The sequence below is a fragment of the Hipposideros armiger genome, unplaced genomic scaffold (assembly GCF_001890085.2).
Source record: "Hipposideros armiger isolate ML-2016 unplaced genomic scaffold, ASM189008v1 scaffold_730, whole genome shotgun sequence".
Lineage (NCBI taxonomy): Eukaryota > Metazoa > Chordata > Mammalia > Chiroptera > Hipposideridae > Hipposideros > Hipposideros armiger.
Window position 1 is genome coordinate 67164 of NW_017732080.1, and position 17834 is coordinate 84997.

The 17834-nt window shown below is 35.5% G+C and overlaps 1 protein-coding gene across 2 annotated transcripts in view; it reads right to left on the bottom strand.

Moving 5' to 3' along the window:
- Positions 1 to 17834, bottom strand: part of CFAP299 (cilia and flagella associated protein 299) — a 596360-nt gene that overhangs the window by 57654 nt on the left and 520872 nt on the right. The window lies entirely within an intron of this gene.

Here is a 17834-nt window from a genome sequence, read left to right on the forward strand (position 1 = left end):
ATCAGTTTCAGAAATACAATGCGGTGGTCAGGCCTCTACATCAACTATGAAGTGGACTCCCCAAAAGGACATGGGTCCATCTGGCCCCCTAAGAAATACTTACAACATTATTGATTGTATCTCTCAGACTGTCTTTTTCTATCCCTGTGGCCATATTACAATTACCCAATTGTTCTTTGTCAGCTCAGTTCTGCAGTGTGGCTAATGTGTGGAAACTAGAGTCTGTGTCTTCCATCCTCAAGTGATTTTGTGGACTGTTTACGCATATATCCTTATTAAATCTCTCTGTGCTTAATTAAGCCAGCTTTGGTGGACTTCGTTGTCTTTAACTAAGAATGCTGACCAGTACGTCTAATACTTTTTGTGTCTGTCTTATCTACTAGAATAAAAGCACTCCAAGAGAAAGTAACCTTTTACTGTTAATTACTGAACCCCCCAATGTCAGTTACAGCTTAGGTCATAATAGGTATGAATGTATAATTACTGAGTTTCATGACATAAAGCTTTAGAAAGGTTTCGTTTCCCCTGCAATAACAGAAACTGCTTTGGAATACCCTCGAAGGAACTTCCTGCCAGCCCACTCTGCTCTTGCTTCTGCTCAGATCTGAACTAACGTGCCCTCCCCTTTTCTACTGAGCTGACCCTGACTCATTTTTCAAGGGCAAGCTGAATCCCAAAATGATTAATTAATTGTACTTTAATTTATGTTCCTATAATACTTGGTAGATCTTTTGTTATAGTATTTCTAGAATAATAGATCACATCTTATTTTTCTGAGTGACTATGTTATAACTACTAGGTGACATAAAATGTATGGGTGAAGAACATTAAAATGACAGTGCTTGTGAAACCATGCTATAAACTCACAAATATAAGTTATTATCTTTATTATGACAATGCAGAAGCAGAAAAAAATTGTTATTCAATTTCACTCATTTCTATTTCCAGACAGGTTGAATTCCAGTTTATTCTATTTATCTGCTTTCGGTGGACTGACTTACACATGACCTGACTTTTTCAGGCCCTGGAAAGAAGGGCCAGGGAGCCCCTGGAAGCCACATGCTAATTTGTGTGGCTGACTGGAAGGGCGGAAGGTTCCCTCAGCGTAGCTCCTTAGAAAATTAAGGGATAATTCAGTTTGGAACTAGTTCATTCCTGGATACAGACATTACAATCCTATCCTCAAGCAAATAAACATAAGTGGATCATTTTTACTTCCTTTTATCCTTTTAATTGAATTATACCCACTTTGGAAATCATGCTATATTGCAAGTATCCCAAAATAGCTATTCCTCAGGGTATCTGGAGAATTCTCTTTTTATAGCATTTAATATATCAGGTGACTCATATTCAAACAATATAAATGTTTATTATTTCCAATAGTTTCAATTTTCTTCTTTAGAAATTTTTATTAGCACATGTTAGAGAGGAGGTAACATTTTGTATTTTGAATATTTTATTTGAAACATTTAGCATTTGTGATATTAATACCATATCTCTCCACTGATTTTTATTTTATTTTTGTTAATAAAGCAAAATTTACATCAAAAATAAAATGAAAAAGTAAAGAAGTAATATTTACAAAGTTAAACATAAGCCAGATGTGGAAGCATGCTTTTCCAGATTAAACATTTACTGAGTTGGCAGGAAAAAGACTTTCTTCCTCATTCATCCAAGTAAGTTTTGTTTGAATGGATTCTAGTTTCTTATTCCTTTACCCCTTTCACCATTTTTCTGTTGCTTTGTTTCCCTAATCGTGGTTTTCCTTACCACTGCCTTCCACAGCTCTGCACAGCTGCTTCCCAGATGAGCTAAATAGCTCATTTTCATCTTTATATAAGTTTAAACTATGGGCTAATCCTAGATGGCTTTCAGAGAAACAGTGACTGAAATCTCTTTGTGACAGTTCTCATTGCTACACATCTATTTTAAAGGGAGTATTCATGGGAACGTGACTACAGAAAAACACAAAACATCATTAGCCAGTTCTGCATCCTGCAAATCATATGTATTTTTTGAAAACTAGTTGGGACTAGGCATAGATTTATGTAGAACATGATGTATATTTTCAGAAAACAAAGAAATCAGGCTTTTCCAGCAAATTGGGAGAGTTCTCTAATTTCATTCTTATCTACTAAAGGTTGATTAACCAACTTCTACAGAGTATTTCACACAAATGCCTTTAAAATGGCTTCACACAATATGAGTTCAAGAACCAAAGCCATAATTCTTATTTAATGGACTTATTTCATGTCTTTACACATGAAATGAAAAAATTGAAGAACAATTCCCAATTTAGAGATATTTCAATAAACTTCAAGCCCTTTTTTCTTCCCTTCCTTTCCTTCCTCCCTCCTTCCCTTCTTCCCTCCCTTCCTTCCTTCCTTCCTGCCTGCCTTACTTCTTTCCTTCCCTTCCCTCCCTTCCTTTCCACCCTCCTTTCTCCTCCTCTCCTCCCCTCCTCTCTCCTCCCCTCCCTTCTCCCCTCCCATCTGCTTTCCTATCCCTTCCCCTTCCCTTTCCTTGTTCATTTTCTGCATTTTCTGGACAGTACCTCATAGTCAAAGTACTTGGGTACCCAGCATACTCTACAATTTAAACAATAAAGCACAAAAGGTTTGATATCACAGACTTCCACTGAGATGGATGATAATGAATAGAAATTATGGGAACTAATAAGACGGTATGGTGACATTCCTAATGACTTGCCTTATCATGTTGGACTTGTTTATTGCTTTCTTTATTTGAAAGTGGAAGAGGGAAATGAGAGGTGGAATTCTGGGTTATAACTAAAGAAGCCAAACTGCTTAAGAAAGTGTCACTATTCCATTCCATTCCATTTTGGCACAGAGCTGCAGGCACTTGCTACCAGATTGCAAGTTGTGTTCATGAATCAGAATTACACTGATTGAGGGTTTATATGGTTCACATGCTTTCTTAAAAAATGATATGTAAAAAAATAAGTAAAACTCAAATATAAATATTGATAGAAAATAAACATGCTGCATGTTAAAAGAATAAAAATATTGGCATGGGAGATTTAGATCCATGTCGCTGACAAGTTAACTTCCCTTCTGTTGTGCCTATACAAGTTAATGGGCAATTCAACATAAATGACTCAGAATATTGATGTATTAACAAGTCTTTACTATATTTGTGTGTGTGTGTGTGTGTGTGTGCGCGCGCGCGCGTGTGTATAACAGTTTGAACAGATACATTGTACTGCTGTTTCCTTAAAAAACATCTAATTCTGCTAATGTGAGAAAATCACACAACCAATGAATTATATTAATTGTTCCTGAATTCAAATACTCAGGAAAACTGTAGTTAGGTTTGATTACTTCATTAGTGTGCTTAGGACCAGGTGTGAAATCTTTGTATGTTTCTGGATCTTCTTATAAAAATAGACAAGGGTAAGACATAATCAAATCAGGGTTTCTGTTTCATTCTTCCTCAAGTTTGTCAATGGATACAAATTGAGAGATGACCAAATTGAACTTAATCATTTAGTTCTTTTAAAATGACTTTTTTTACTCCTAAACATAGGCAGAGGGAAAATACAAAATAACACACAAATTGTTCTCTTTACAGCAAAATCTTTAAGATCAATTTGATTTTTCAAATTGTTGCTCTGGTTTTGATATTCTTTTATGTGACAAACATTTTGTAATATTAGGAAATGAAACCATATATTGTTTGAAGAAACTGGTCTTGCATTGTTTCATTTAATTACATAAATTAGTAAAAATGGAATGAATTTAATTTTATAAGTAATTTAGCAGTTGAAGTTCTAAAGTTTAAGCATAAACTCTTATGTCCCAACTTACTGCCTGACACAATTCTTTTGTGTAACAAACTAGAAACAAATGAGATTTTGGTAATATAAAGAAAAATCATTTCTACTAAAACCAGAAGGAAATTCAGAGACTCTGCACATATTACACACACTATACTCTTGGATATTTATGAAAATAATGAAAACAGGACTATACTAAAATTTTAATTATTCTTTAACTTCCACTCCATGTGGTAAGATGGAATTTGATCTGGAGAACTCATAAAAAGGTTCTAATTGTTATCTGAAAGTTTGAAATCTAGTGAAAATTCTATCCTACCACCAAAATAAATCTGAGGATCAATGGCAAATGTCCAGACTTAGAATGTAATATAATAAGAAAATATAAATATAATAAAATAATATTTTCACAGAATTGCTATGGTATTAATAGCCAATACAAACTCAATATTATTGTGTTAGTAAAAAATAAATATCAGCTGTAAGTAAAAGTAATATATACCCTTTCTCTTTTATTTGAATGTTCTTCCACAATGCTGAAATGTTTTTTAAGTTAAATATTTTAAGTAAAATCTACATTTCTGAAATCTTTCAAAATTGCATTAAAGTTTTCCTTGGTAAAAATCACTCATTTCATTCAATGTATTCATGTAATAGATATTTAATCAGTCCCTGCCACATATCAGGCCTTAGGTAGGCGCCAGGGGTACAAATATGTTACAAGCAGAAACATGTTCCTCACATTTCCACAGGAGAGCAGTTCCATAGGAGAGGTAACTGATCACTTTGAAGAGGTAACTGATCACTTTGGGCTCTGTGTTCCGGAGGTAGAGTCAGTGCATTGAAAGTCAGTAGGTAGCTGGTTAGTGAGATAGGGTTACAGGCCTTTCACAAGCTGAGGAAGAGTTCTCAAAACCAGCTTTTCCTCAGGCAGCCCTGATGTCTGGTATCACCAGAGAGATGCAGAAGCATCCTCCTGGACCAGTGGTTCTTAAAGTGGTGTCCCCTGGACTAACAGCACTGCATCACTTGGGACTTGGGTAGAAATTCTCAGATCCCATCTCAACTCTACTAAGTTAAAAACTCTGGGAGTGTGGCCCTAAAATCTGGTTTTGACAAGCCATCAGGTCATCAGAAGCATGCTGACATATGAGAACCACTGATGAGACAATTTTATCAGAAAACCCAGTGCTTAGAGTTATGGGACTGCCATTGAGAAAGCTGATACTTTGGTTCCAGTAGCCTCTGGTTTTCCCGGCTTCTATCTTTGCTCTCTCCACAGTTTTCACTCAGTGCTGTAGACAGCGTGATCATACAAAAATGTAATTCATATCACGCCATTGCACTGCTATGGACTCCCCAGTGGCTTCTCATTTGACTCAAAGTCAAAACGAAGTCCTTACAATGGCCTGTGAGGCCCATGACCTGGCTCTGGTTACCTCTCTGCCCTTATTACCTAACCTGCTTCCTTGGCCACGCCACTGCTGCCTCCCTGGCCTCCCTGCTTCCCCTCATAGGCTCCCGCAGGGCCTTCCGGCCTCTGCTTCCAAGCCCGTTTGCCGGGCTTTCCTTGGCTCACTTACCCCAGGTCTCTGTCAAAGGCCAGCTTAACAGTGCACTGTCTTCCATGACCAAATTCATTTCAAATGGCAACCAGAAACCCCCTTTTTCTGCTTAATTTTCTCCATAGCACTTACCTTCCTTTCATATTTCACAAAGATATATAGAGGCTGAACTATTTAACATAAATACAAATAGCTATAACATATAGTCTATTATGTATTATAATATATACTATGTATTATATAATATATATTTGTATATATCTAGATAGATAGATAGATAGATAGATAGATAGATAGATAGATAGTTTTTTTGTTGTTGTTGTTGTTTATTTTCTGTTTCCTACTACTGGATTATAAGCTCCATGAGAAAAGGCTTCCTTTATGCTGGTAAATGCCATGTCCTCAGTTCGTAGAAATTGAACATTGAATATTGAAGGTTTTCAATAACTATGTGTTGAAAGAATCCTCATTGGGCTTTTGTGTTAGTTCTTTGCCAGTCATAGCCCTCATACCTTAGGAAGAATAGGTATTTGGCACCCCAAACCTCCAAAACCATTGTTGTTCCTGTGTTGAGGGACTCACAGTAGACATGATGACATCATGTTTAACTGATGTAAAGGAAAAGAAGTGAACAAAATGATACAGAATCACATTGGTTAAACTCAGTGCAGGAATAAAGGGTTCTGAAAAAGGAGGTCATACTTGCATTGTGTCCTCAAGGAATGGTTCACTGAGTGGAGGATGAGGGTACAGGTAACTTCTGGTAGACAGCCATGAAAGAGAAAGATTTATCTAGGAAACAGTGAGTAGTTCTTTGCATGTAATTTAAGCATTGGGTATGTGGAGAGGTGAGTAGACACATGAAACAGGATAAGAAAAGTTGAAGGGAACTGTTTTGTTTTTCTTTTAATACTGGAAGACTTTCATTGTCTTCAATCTTAAAATAAAATTATCATTAGGTGTTTAAGTAGAATTCTAAGCTACTTAATGTTAATCTCCACTCTTGAAATTTGAGATGATTTTAATAACAAGGAAGGTAGAATTTCCAGGACAAATAGAAATCAGGATGGGAAAAGAGCAGTTAATATCTCTAAGTTCAATTCCAGAATGGCTCCACAATTTTCCCATAGGAAGTATTGTAGACAGATACAGATTTAGTCCATGTTGTTTGCATGTTAACTCAGCCATAGTCAAGAGAAAATGTCTTAAATAATATGTCATTATAGCCATTAATTAGAAAAAGTCAACTAGTTTTTACTTATCACCTGGGTTAATTTATTAATAGTATAGTTTTAAAAATTTTTAATAGTATCTTTTTTTTAAAAAAAAGTAAAGCAAAATAAAGAGACTCAAGTCATGTACAAGTAGATAAATATATAGCATGCTGGAGTGTTAAAAGAATCTGGACTAAGGATTAGGAGACTTAGCACCTTGTCCACTTCTGTTGCATCTACCCTTTAGCCTCAAAGCAAGTCATTACTCTTCTAATTTGTGAGATTTACATTCAAGCATCATTAGATTTCTAGATTGCCAGTCATCACTAGATTTCTACTGCTCTTAAGTTATGAATGTTGGACTTCTGATCAGAATCTACCTGGAATGTATTGACTATGTATTCTAAGAATTGGAACTGATATTGCTTGCTACTCCAGAGAGCAAGGTGTGTTCCCTAAAGCATCATGTTACTTTACTTTTTTGATTCTCTGGTTACTACAGCTATGGTATCTGCAGAAACATAATCATGGCACATTCCCACTTATTTTATTAACCCAAATTAGATGGTCACTATATAGCTGAGGCAGGGAAAAGTTGTATAAAGGTGGAGACATGTATTTGATATCTTCAAGTTTCTTTTTGATACATACAACAAAATTAATTTTTAATGGAAATAATGGGTTTGGCATTTGGTGGGATAGTGTGGGAAATTAACTGAGAATTACTTTAGGAAAATGGTTTTGACTTCCAACCAATACACAAGTGTAATTTTGTCACAACATTTATTTGCACATTGGAAGTTGTCTATGATGCCTGCTAGCTGTACACTATAATTTTAATTCTATTTAAATTTTGTTATGACAAATATATCCTTTCTTCTAACTTAGAAAATTAAATTTAAAAACTCTGGATATCAAGATAAATTTGTTACATATCCTTTCTTAAGAGAACCCTTGTACACTGTTGGTGGGATTGTAAATTGGTGCAGACACTATGGAAAACAGTATAGAGTTTCCTTAAAAAAAAAATTAAGAATAGAACTACCATATGATCAAGCAACTCCTCTTCTGGGTATTTGTCTGAAGAATATGAAAACACTAATTCAAAAAGAAACATGTATGCCTATGTTCATTGCAGCATCATTTATAATTGCCAAGATATGGAAAAAACCCAAGTGTCCCTTGATGGATAAATGGATAAAGAAGATGTGGTACACACACACACACACACACACACACACACACACACACACACACACACACCACACACACTGGAATACTGCTCAGCCATAAAAAAATGATGAAATATTACCATTTGAAACAACATGGATGAATTGTGAGGGTATTGTGCTAAGTGAATTAAGTCAGATGGAAAAGGACAAAAATCATGATTTCACTCATACATTGAATATGAAAAAAAAAGGAACAAACAAACTGATAAAATAAACTCAGATACAGACAACAAAATAGTTGTTTCCAGAGGAAAAGGGTTTGGGGGGAAGGTGAACGGGACAAAGAGGGTCAAATATATAGTAATGGAAGCAAACTAGACTTTTGGTGGTGACCATGCAACAGAGTATACAGATATTGAATTATAATATTGTACACCTAACATTTATATAATGTTATGAACCAATGTTACCTCAATAAATTAAAAATAAATAAATAAATATGTAGATTTTAAACAGGAAATAGACATATAGATAGGTTTATATAAATAAATCACTGCTAGTTTATGTTAGGTTAGCTACCAGAAAAATTTTACCTCCAAAATGAAAATATATAATTTTAGAGGTGATATTGAGCAATTCTTCTTTAATGAGGAGGTCAAACTGAGCATTGCTAATAATGAGATGCTTTGACATTAGATGCCTCTTCATAGGATGCAACATGTTACTCACCAATAGAGAATTCTTGCTGAAAACATATCTACACTAAGTACAATCAAGCCTTCAGACTTATCTCCAAGTTTAAAGAAAATACATGGAAACAAATGATACCACAAGGAAGCAATAAGTCAATGCCAGATTGCAGGGCAATATAAAAGGCAAGTGGCCTTAACACTTTAAAAGTCAATGTCATGACCAAGAAAAAAGCTACCTTGTTGGAAAGTGAGAGGAAAAGGACTGTCTTAGAGAGAAAGATAGTCAGGAGACATGAGCTAAGAATTTTTTGTGCATTGATTGAATAATGGTTCGCAAAAATAGCTATGCAATACATTTTGGGAATAATTAAGAAATCTAAATATAAGTGGGATGTTCGGTGGTAATAGGAAATAATTATTGATTTTCTTATTTATGATGATGGTGAGGTTATATTGGATAATTTTCTTATTCTTTGTTAACCACAGTGCTATAGAGCAACCTGACAGAGCCCAAGCAATGAAATTAAACCCACCCAGAGATTCATGTAAAATATTTAAGGGTAAAATCTGCAAGCTACTTTAAAATGCTACACACACACACACACACACACACACACACACACACACACACACACCCCAACATACTTTAGAGAGTTAAAGAAAATTTGGAAAAATGTTAACAATTGTTTATTCTAGGTTGTAAGTATATTGGTATCTTTGTACTGTCCTTTGAGCTTTTCCAAAGATTTTAACTTTTGTAAGAAAAAGTTGGAAAACTTGCACAATTTCAATGCCACTGAACAGTACACTTAAAAATGGTTAACATGGTAAATTTCATGTTATGTGTATTTTACCAAATTTTTTTAAATGTTGGAAAAAATCTTGTGTAAAGAATAGTTCTGTCTTAACCACAGTAAGTGTTGCCAATAAATTAGAGGTTGTCTCAGATCTCTAATTATTCACTTAAGGTTTACCCAGAGACATAACCTTCAAGAAAACATGTTCTAGGCAATTAAAAGGACTACCAGATGATTGTTCTGGGATTCTGACATTTTTTAAAGCAATGAGCCAAATAGGACCTGGATAAAATTCTACCACAGAAAAAATACAGACAAGGTATTCCAGTAGGAATTCAGTAGGCACTGTTAGTTCTAGTATATTTGGATTTTATAGACAGGCAGGAGGAGGTCCATCTAAATACAGCTTTTGGGACCTACTTCTCCATCCTTGAGTTATCCATGGAAGATAGTACATAATGTTTAGCTTGGGATAAAGAGAAACTAAATAAGTATTGGAAAGTTAAACTTATTTGTCAAAGAATTCTAAGTAAATATTACAAAAATTATGTGAACCACAGTACAGAGGATATGAATAGATTCTAAAAGTATCCTGGGACATAACTGAGGTTCAACAAGTCAAGGCCAACTTTTCCCTAAAGACTTTTAGGCTGAAGCCACAATTAAAGGCCACTTTTAGTTCTGTCAGAGCTCTTTCACACGCAAAGCTGTGGGACACTGTAATTCTTACTCATAGTGACTGAAAATAAAAGTCTGGTTAAGTACAAAGCACTGCTTTCTGCCAAGCTCAATGGAAGGAGGAAGTGGCAAGGGTGGGTACAGGATGGCTGAAATTCCCCAGTCTTAACTATGGATAGCAGGATTGCTTCAAATTTTGAAAAACAATCCCAAATTAGGTCTTGTAAAGTCAGATACACATTTGCAAATACATACACATATACATATATATATATATATATATATATATATATATATATATAGTTGTCGAAAAAGTCATGATGCATTTTTGCAACGAAAAACATAAAAAAATATGTCATGACTGTTCCAACAACCCAATACATCTATCGCCTGACAATGACTAAAACGTGTATGAGACCAAAGGGGAAAATGATATCTGTTTATGACAAAGTCCTAAAGTAGAATCATGTATTGATTTAAAAAAAAAATCATGGCATTTGGAGTTTCACAGATCTTTATTGGGTCCTAGATTTATAGTTGTGAGTACAAATGTGTCTGTGTGTAACTTTGGTTAAGCCAATTAACACCTCGATGATAAACGTTGTTAAAATGTGAAAAAGATCCCTAACCATAAGGCAGTGGCGAAGAGTAAGTGAAATGACGTATATAAATTATTTAGCACAGTGCACAGGAAGTGCTCAGTTAATTTTTATCAGCATCATAATCATCTCAGACTCTGACTCGGTGCAGCTTTGTTAAGCACAGTGGTATGAAGCAACCCGGCAGGGCCCAAGAGATGAAATTAACCCACCCAGAGTGAGTGAAGGAGATCATGGCTGGGCTAGCGGCAAATATTACAGGTTTCTAAAATCTAAGACAGTAGTTTAGGCCAGAAGTCACAAACTCAAATGCCTAGGAGACTTTGATAGGCTTGGGGGTGATGGTGCAGCACCTGGCATGTGTGAGTGGTCAAGTCCATGTTCATCTTGTGATGAACATACCCTCTCTCAAGGAGTCACAGTAGCAGCATTTAATTTTAGATCACGGTTGGGATGAGAGAATGAAAGCTCATGTGGGAAGACCTTATTAGTTTTTAAGAGAATCTGAAAATCCGAAGTATTTCTATGACATTTCCTGTTTCTCAAACTTTGGAAAAATGTTAAACACATTGTGCAGGCCAAATAAAACAGTCTGCAGCCAGACACTACAAACTGGTGATCTCTGATCTATGGCTTCTTACATCACGCCTATCTAAGATCAGTATTGGTCTTATAAATTGGGGTGGGATTGAACCTTTGGATTGGGGACACACAGACCAGAACAGAGCTCATATATATATATATATATATATATGGAAGAGAGAGAAAAAGGAGAATGTGAGCCATAAACATGAGCCATATACTCATGTCATTTTTAATTTTCTAATAGCAACATTAAAAAAAGTGAAAATAGGTGAACATTTTAATTGTATATCTAATTTAACCCAATATATCCAACATATTTTAATATATAATTAATGTGAACTTATTAATAAGATATTTTATATTTTTTCTGACATATTCAAAATCAGGTGTGTATTTTACACTTATAACACATCTTAACTCAGGGTTAGTCACCTTTAAGGTGCCCAAGAGCCATATGTGGCTGGTGGCTACCCTACTGGACAGCACAGATCTAGAGTAAGTTTCTCACACTTAATTACGCATATTGAAAATTTAGGGATCGTGTTAAAAATGCTAATTCTGATTCACTGGTTGGGATAGAGCCTGAGATGTTTCACTTCTTACAGGCTCTCAGGTGGTGTCAGTGCTGCTGGTCCATGGACCACACTCTGAATACCAAGGAGCTAGAGGTGGTAGGAAGTCTCCCTCGGTCAGCATCCTGTTCCACCCAAAGCATCCCCTCCTCTTTTGAATCCAACAAATATCTGTTGAAGAGACTAAACTGATATTCTAATGGTTAGTCAGTCACCATATTTAGATGTGGAATGACATTAATAACTTTAAAATAAGCAGTATTTTATATACCACTTGCTGAAACACCAACTCACTTACTCCTTTAAAAAAAAATCCTTGGGAACCTGCCAATATGTTACCAGATGCTTTCATGAAAATGTACTTAAGCACAGGATATAGGATAAGTACAACTTAATAATTCTAACTTCAGAGGTTTGGCATATTAAACATTTTAATAAAACAGACAATGGGATTGTGAGGGAAATTTGACAATGATACCTCTCGAAGCTTTCGTATTTAGGGGCATTCTTCAGTTAAGGGTCTGACTATTTCATGGACTCTCCAAAGAGAAACACAAAAAGAACTTTTTATTTCCTCCTGACCATCCTATTTGAGGGGTGTGTAGAACTCTACAGGCAGGAAGATCTTAGATCTTTGTTCAACAATATCCATGAAAAGTTAAGCAGCTAAATGTGGGGCAGAATATAACTCAAGGATTCTATATAGTTCAATCAGCCTCAGGATACGAAAGCTTTTAAACTCAGAAGAGTATTATGAAGCTGAGCAGTGAACTATATTGCCTACGAGCTTGTTTTCACTCATCAGTTTGCCTGTGGACTTTTAGCTGCTGGTTTACTCTATTTTTTTTCCTCTCTCAGATGGTAAGAATAATGTTTGTTGAACCTATTTCGTGAGGACGTTGTAGAGCAGTGGTAACTTGGTAAACTTTAACATACTATTACATGTTATTCAAAAGCATGCTGAGAGGAAGGTATTGACTCTTAAACATATGATCAAGATGGAGTCTGAAATGACAAAGTGATTGAGGACTTAGGGCTCTTTCTACTGCTGCATTTCATAGCAGTTGCGGCTGTCTTTTGATATTTATATTTTCCACAGTAAAAATGCAAGACAGGATTCTAATCACAGGACTAATGTCCCTTCCTACACAAAAGAAAATAGCATGTCAAAAGGCAAGTAAATACAAAGAGACCTTGTGAAATTGTAAAGTCTTTGTTTTAGTTTTGAAATGAACTAGGTATGGAACTATGTATACCAAAGGTATTTTTCCCTCTAGTAAAAACTGTTTAAGTCATTTATTGACATGAAATCTCTTGAGTGAAAAATCTGAAGTTTGATTCTGATAGTTTGAATTAAACTCAGGCAGTAAAAATTATCCAGCAGGATCATTGGAATACAACTAATTTTGTTTCAAAGATAAGATATTATCTGGCACTGAGGAGAAAAAAAATCCAAAATGATAAAACTCTCTAATTGAGAAAATCACTATCTATCTATCTATCTATCTATCTATCTATCTATCTATCTATCTATCTATGTATGTATATATATGTAGATAAGCCATCCTGCCACCTGTTGACAGCTCAGGAGTAGCTCAGCTCAGGCCAGGAATTGAACCAGCAACCCTGTTGCTCAGAGCTCGCACTCTTGAGCGAGCTCTTAGCCAACTGAGCCACTCAGCTGGCCACACAAAATATTTTTAAAAGACATTAAAGAAGGCATAAGTAAATTTAAATAAATAAATGGAAGACAATATTATAAAGATGTCAATTAATTGTGCATTGGTCATAACTTGAAAGGAATTCCAATGAAAATTATAACTTTTTGTGTTTGAACTTTACAAGTTGGCACTAAAATTTATATGAAAGGGTAAAGGGCAAACATGGCACAGATATTCCGGAAGAAGAAAACTAAGGTGAAGAAATTGCCTTTCTTTATATAAAGAATTATTATGAAAATACAACAAATGAGCAAGATTCTGTTATTTCAAGGAGGGGCGAACAAAACAAAAGTGTGAGCCCAGAAGCAAACCAACACATACAGAACTTAATTTATGACATAAATGGTTTTGTAGATGTGTGAGAGGAGATGGTGTACCTTTCAATAGATGTTGCTAGGACAAATTATTAGTCATGGGGGAAAACAAAAACAAAAAGTGGACCTTACCTAACCACCATATATATTATTAAATTCAGGTAGTTTAAGATATAAAATAAAAAGCAAAATTATAATACTCTATAGGACAATATCATTACGACCTTCTGGAAGGTAGGGATTTGTTAAACAAAACAGAAAAAAATGCAAACCTCAGAGGAAAAGATTAATAAAATGCATTAATCTGACACTATCAAAACTTCTGACTTCTGACCATCAAAAATCAATGTAAAGGAAGTTAAAGAATTACACATTGGAAGAAGGTATTTTTCAATACATATAAGAGGCAAAGGATTAATCAATATCCAAAATATAAAAATAATTCCTACAATCTACAAGGAAGAATAAATAAAGCAATAGAAAAATGAGGACAAGTCTTAATAAACACTTCACAGAAAGGAAATCTGAACAACTAATAAAAGGTGCCCAATACCATTAGTAATCACAGGATTGAAAACTAAAACCACAATGAGAGATCATTTATAACTCACTACAGTGGAAAAAACAGTTTTTTAATATGATGTGTTGGTGAAGGGGAGGGTTAACTAGAGCACTTACATAGTGCTTCTGGTGAGTACAAATTGGTATAACCCTTTTGAAAACAATTTGGCATTATCTCTATAGTCTTATGTTTTTGGTTTTGCACTTTTTTCATCAATTAAGGAAAAATAATCTAATATTTATTTTCTCTTTCTTCATAAACTGAATTCTATTTCAGGGTAACCAAATAAGTGATGAGGAAAAGTTATTCTCTATGGAACAATCTAGCTAAAAAATAGAGAATGACTAATAGGATTAGAAAATCACCATTATGCAACTCTTATTAAAAATATTTAGGTAGTCTCCATTATTGTATGCTAAAACAATTGGGTAAAAGTTGATGGAGAACTTTATAATGGAGCGATCAGACTCACACCACCTGACCCACTGATGAAACTTACAGAGCTTCACATATTAAAAATGTTTACCCCCCAAAAAATTGGCACTAATTTCATCAAGCCAGTTGACAGGGTAAAGGAGGATAGAGGTGGGTGCAACAAACAACAGCATGGGAGTGATCAGTCACATTTAGAATGCTAAACATTTCTTAGGACAAATGACCTGGTTTCTCCAACAAATTAACAGCATAAAATATAAAAAGAAGGGGAGACCATTGTAAATTAAAAGAGTTGCAAAAGATAGAATAATAAAACAATATTGTTTGGATTTTGATTTGGTTAGCCAACTGTGAAAAGATAGGTTTAAGCAATCAATGAAATATGAATAAGGACTAACTAGGTACTCAAATTCAATGATATTAAATATGATCAAGTCATGATGTTTTCTTTTAAAATGTTATTAGATAAAGGTTCATGCTGAAGTGTTAACAGGTGAAATGACATAGCTTGTATATGCTTTAATATAAACAAAACTATTAAGGTAATAGAATTTAGTAGTTTTAGTAAATTATTAGTTTATAAGGGTGGTGATGAAGAGGAAGAGGTCTAGGTTAACATCTGGATTTTGCCTTGGGTTGCACAGGTGGTGCCATTTGCAAAGACAGGGGATACAGAAAGCACAGCAGGCTTCAGAAATTAAAATAAGTTTAATTTTGAAAATTAAGTTGTAGGTGCTAATGGGATACCGAGAGGCTCTCTGAAGTGAGCAGTAGGTTAATTGAGTCTGAAATAAAGAAGAGATATCTGCACTGGGGTTATAGTTGTGAAGACAACTCCACTTCAGAGAAATGATCAAATCACCCAGGGGAATGTGTATGGTAAGAAAAGAGGTTCAAGATGAACTCTGGTGGACATCAACATGTATGAAATAAACAAGGGAAGAGTTCAATCCCTCAAACAAGGGATTCTGAGAATAAAAGGTTAGAGTATTGGAATCATTTCAAGGAGAAAGGATTAATTAATGTAGAGAAATTATAAGTAAGATGAGAACTGAAAATAATCCATAGGATTTTGAAGTCAGCAGTCACTGGTGATTTTAGCAGAGTTGTTTCATTTGAATAATGGTGGCAGAGAATCAATTACCATAGGTTAGTGACTACATGAGAAGTGAGAATTGGGGATGCTTGTTATTTTGAGGAGTTTAGCTGGAAAGTGAAAGAGGTAGGGTAGTGGTTGGAGTATCCAGAGGATTTCCTTTCTTTAATATAGAAATTGCTTCAGCATGTTTAGAGGCAAGATAAAGGGGCCAGTCGAGAGGGTCAGTTTGAGAATTTATAAGAAAAGAGAAAACAATAGGTGAAGTATAGCTTCAGTGGAAAGAGGGATAGAAAACATCAAAATCAAGTGGAATAAATTAGCTCTAAAAAACACAACAGTTCTTTTTGTCTCTGAATCTGGAAAAATGTGAGAGTAGATGCATGTATAAAGGAATATTTTGCTTAGTAAGAATGAACTTCTTTTTTTTAAAGAAAAAAAACCCTGTTTCTAAAAATAGAGTGCAGCCACCTGGGATGAAACCCATTTTGTTTCAGAAATGTCACCAGAAAAGGCTGACTCACTTTTTGGGCATATATTCCCTCATGGTTCTTGGGGAAGCCTACCTACGCTTTGCTGTGTTGGAGGCATGTGTACAAGTTTGCAGCAAATTGACCCTCTGAGAGGTGGGCAGATGGAAAGATGGCATGGTGGTGTGCCAAGACTCAAGGGCAGGCAGACATGCTCTGAATGTAGAAGGCAGTCTCAGGGGCCAATAGCTGCTAGAATCAAGTTATGACTAGAAATGATCAGGAGTGCTCTTTGAAGGGGGCATTGGTTTACAAGGAAGTCAATTTTGGTTGACAGAGAGACAGACAGATCAGGTGGGAATTTCTGTTTAGACCCAATGTTCTCTGTGAAATTTAAGGCAAATTGTATATAGAGAGGAGTCAGGGTCAGCAGTTGAGAACAATAGTTTTAAGAGAGTGGTGAAGCTTTAGCATATTTTTGGGGAGGATGGTGAAATTAAGAGTTGAGAAAGAGCACATCAATGGGTGGCTGAGGGCCACTCCAGCTGTTTGGAGACCATAAATTATTAGTAGCAGCCATCCCCGCCTTCGTAAAATGTCCTTAAATCTCCTTCAGCAGTGCTCAGAGGTCCAACTACAGATTCAGACAAGAGATGTCAGGATCTATCTACTTTTGGGGGTTAGCAGGACAGATATAATCAAAGCACAAAAAGGCATGGTCTGTGGGGATTATGGCAAGAGAAGTTAAATGAAATGCCAGCGTCTAGGTTAGATAGGAAAAGGGGTACATCCCTGAAAGTGGTGATGAGTTAGAGGGTCTTTAGATAATAAGGATGGATAGACAGATGGCAGGGATGTCAGAGGGATAAAGCTTTGTTACAAGTGTCAAGTAATGAGTTATATACAGCAGTGGAGAATTAAAGCAGAAGCTGCTACTACGTATGTGTTCTATAGCAAGTGAAATACAGTACACTTCCATAAGAAGTTTATCTTGAGAGCTCTTCAGAAGGAGGCAGCAGAAGAATGGAATCTGTGAATAGACTGACAGTGTAGATTAGTTTCTATGTGATGGGATCAGGGCTCCAGAGGAAAGGCTAGGGGGTCAATAGTAAAAAGAATGATGGGTGGAAGGATTCCCAGAATAGTCTAGTGAGGAGGTAAATGAAGGCAAGCTAGTCAGAGGCCTGCATTTTGGTTGGTGGCCAAAGAAAAGTGAGAGGAAAATGCGGTAGATAGACTGCTCTTGTGGCATCTAGACAGACCGAGTCCCAAGGGGCACAAGGGTCTTATGAGGTTAGCAATTTTTAGCCTCTACTTATCATTTAAAAGGAATGTCATTGGGAATTTACTAATCTCATCTCTGAAGAGATCCCTTCCTCAGGCTGTTAATGGAAAAAATGCATCCATGTTCAGTCCTTATTTTAAAAATTATTTATTTTTTATTCAAACCACTCTGACCACATTCCTACTATATATACATTAGCATTCTAGGCACAGTGTAGAACATAAAATAAAAATCCTTTATCCCTGTCTCTGAGGACCTTGTTCTCTTATCAAAGGTGTGAG